The sequence below is a fragment of the Hypanus sabinus genome, chromosome 5, assembly GCF_030144855.1.
Source record: "Hypanus sabinus isolate sHypSab1 chromosome 5, sHypSab1.hap1, whole genome shotgun sequence".
Taxonomy (NCBI): Eukaryota; Metazoa; Chordata; class Chondrichthyes; order Myliobatiformes; family Dasyatidae; genus Hypanus; species Hypanus sabinus.
In genome coordinates this window covers 130951214-130953560 of record NC_082710.1, presented here as the reverse complement: position 1 = coordinate 130953560, position 2347 = coordinate 130951214, and the positions used below count along the sequence as shown (strand labels likewise).

General features: G+C 37.8%; 1 pseudogene; it reads left to right on the top strand.

Annotated features, from left to right (window-relative positions):
- Positions 1-1642: 1642 nt before the first annotated feature.
- LOC132394919 (U6atac minor spliceosomal RNA) lies at positions 1643-1747 on the top strand (annotated as a pseudogene).
- The last annotated feature ends 600 nt before the right edge of the window (positions 1748-2347 follow it).

Below are 2347 nucleotides of genomic sequence, written 5' to 3'. Positions count from 1 at the left end.
ACTGTCAACAAATGACAGACTCTCTAGTGTAACCTCCAGTGTACTGTTTGAGAAACTAGAGACAGTCACCAAAATCTTCAGTCTTGCCTTTAATGCTATTCTTGAAATTCCTCATAAATGAATGGGACTGCAATGGATCACTATTGAAGATTTAAATTTCAATCTCTTTTTTAGATAGAGATGCAATGCATTGTTCAGAGTGCTTCTTTGGTGCAGGTTGAGCATAAGCTACCCCTTGGGATTCAAACTCAAGGCTCAAAGACTTGATTTTCAAATGCATCCACTTTGACATCAAGTATGCTGGATTTTCTCTGTTCCATGTCGATATAGGAACTCTCACCAGAGAACCGCTTTGCTGGAGCACACTTAGCTCACAGCACTTGCAGCCCATAGCACATCATCTCCGGCCATCTTGGCTGCGATTTCTTCCTGCAAGTTAAGCTGCTCCACTTGTCTTCGAAGTTGCTCAGTCTGTTTTTCCTGGTTTCTCCAAAGCTCTTCCACTAGCTGTTCCTGGTCTCTTCAAAACAGTTTCACCTTTTCCTCCAAGGCATGTGTATCCCTCGATATCTGTTGCCTTGCATAAAGCTCGGCTAAATCAGTCTCCATTCTAATGCATACCGATGTGGCATCAGACACAAAGTGGCTGCAGAATGTACTTCATGAATGTTAGGCACACTGTCTTCAACTTTATACCTAGACACAGCCTTTTCTTTGTCATCGTAAATGTTTTCATTTCCCCCAGGGAACTGACCTTCAGCATTACATGATTGTTTAATTTCTCTCTTTGGTTTGGCTTCAAGGTCACTGCTTCAAATGAATTCATTTTGTTTTTCAAGTGTGCAAACGAGACCGAACAATTGCAGTTTCAATTCAGCTTTTCAACAATGAAAACAATTATTTCAATTCTTCAGCATTTCAACAAATTCACGGGTTGAGTATTTCAGGCAAACGCCACGGTAAAGCTTTCCAGTCTAGCCCAGTTGAAACAGCAAATATGAGCACTTCAAATCTGTGTTTTTAAATCCAAGCACACAGTGTGAAACAACAAAAAAGGTTGTTACTTGCCACAAGCTGTTTCAAGCTGGTGCTTCCAATTTCTTGGACACATCTGAGTGCTGATGTTCATTTGATATAACTGTCAAAATCTTTGCTGACAAAATGTAATGGCAAAAACTAATCCAAACTCAAACAAAACAATTTCCACTAACCTGCAATCACCACAGGCTTGTTATAATTGCATGATGCACCCTCAGCTCCAATGAAATGATTGTTCCAAAGAGTCGAATCCCTTACTTTGATGCTTTATTAGCCATTGGCAAACATACTATCTCAAAACAATATTAACTGTTATCACAATGATATTCATTAGTTAGCAAAGATATTACCTCCACTGATCCCAAGGGACACAATGTCATGAAACAAGCAAGAATATGGAACTTTTTCACTTTGCTTTTACTACGCCTCCATGACTAATAAACATAATAAACCCCACAACACAGAATGCAGACAGAGAACAGATACGTGGCTCCTATAGGTTGAATGACAATAAACTTGAATTTGAATGGTGGCCTACAGATTTGTACTGACATCTTTTATGAGGTTGGAATTGCATAATCAATAGAATCATGGTAAGTATTTTGTATTTTATGAAATGAGAGAAAGTTAGCACTCTCCTCGAAAAGGATGGAAAGGACTTCAATGCTCTTATTAAAAATAAATGGTAAATGGATTGCCATTGACTTATTATGATTATTATTTTGTTGTGTATGTTATGTATAACTTATGTTAATTTAAGTAGAGGTTAACTTCTGTTATCATTTGTAATGTACAAGGTTCCTGCTAAAAAAGCTAACTTTCATGGAATTTATGACAATAAAATTTAATGTTTCCATTGAATGCTCAGATTTGGCCATGTATTCCAAAGGTGTGTTGGTTGGCAGGTAAATTACTCCTTGTGTTTGGGTTAGTGGTAGGAACTGGTGGGAGGTTGATGAGACTGTGGGGAAAATATTTTCCAGGAAATCAGTGGGAGGATGGATCTGTTCTGTGAGCTGGCATCAGCTCAATAGACTGAAATAGCCCCTATCAGTGTAGTACGAGATATCAGATGCTATGATATGAAATCAATTTCTGCATATCAGCTGTACCTTATAGGAATTTAACATCATTGATGTCTATACTCCATTAGATACGTGGGCAATGTTCAAAGGAAAATGGCTGGAGTCACTTAGCACTTTAGTGCAAGTGTGGTTATTAGTTATGCCAAAAATAAAACTTGCAAAAATTAGTGAAAATAGTGAAAAGAAAACAGCCCATATTTACAAAATGATATCTACCAGAAAAC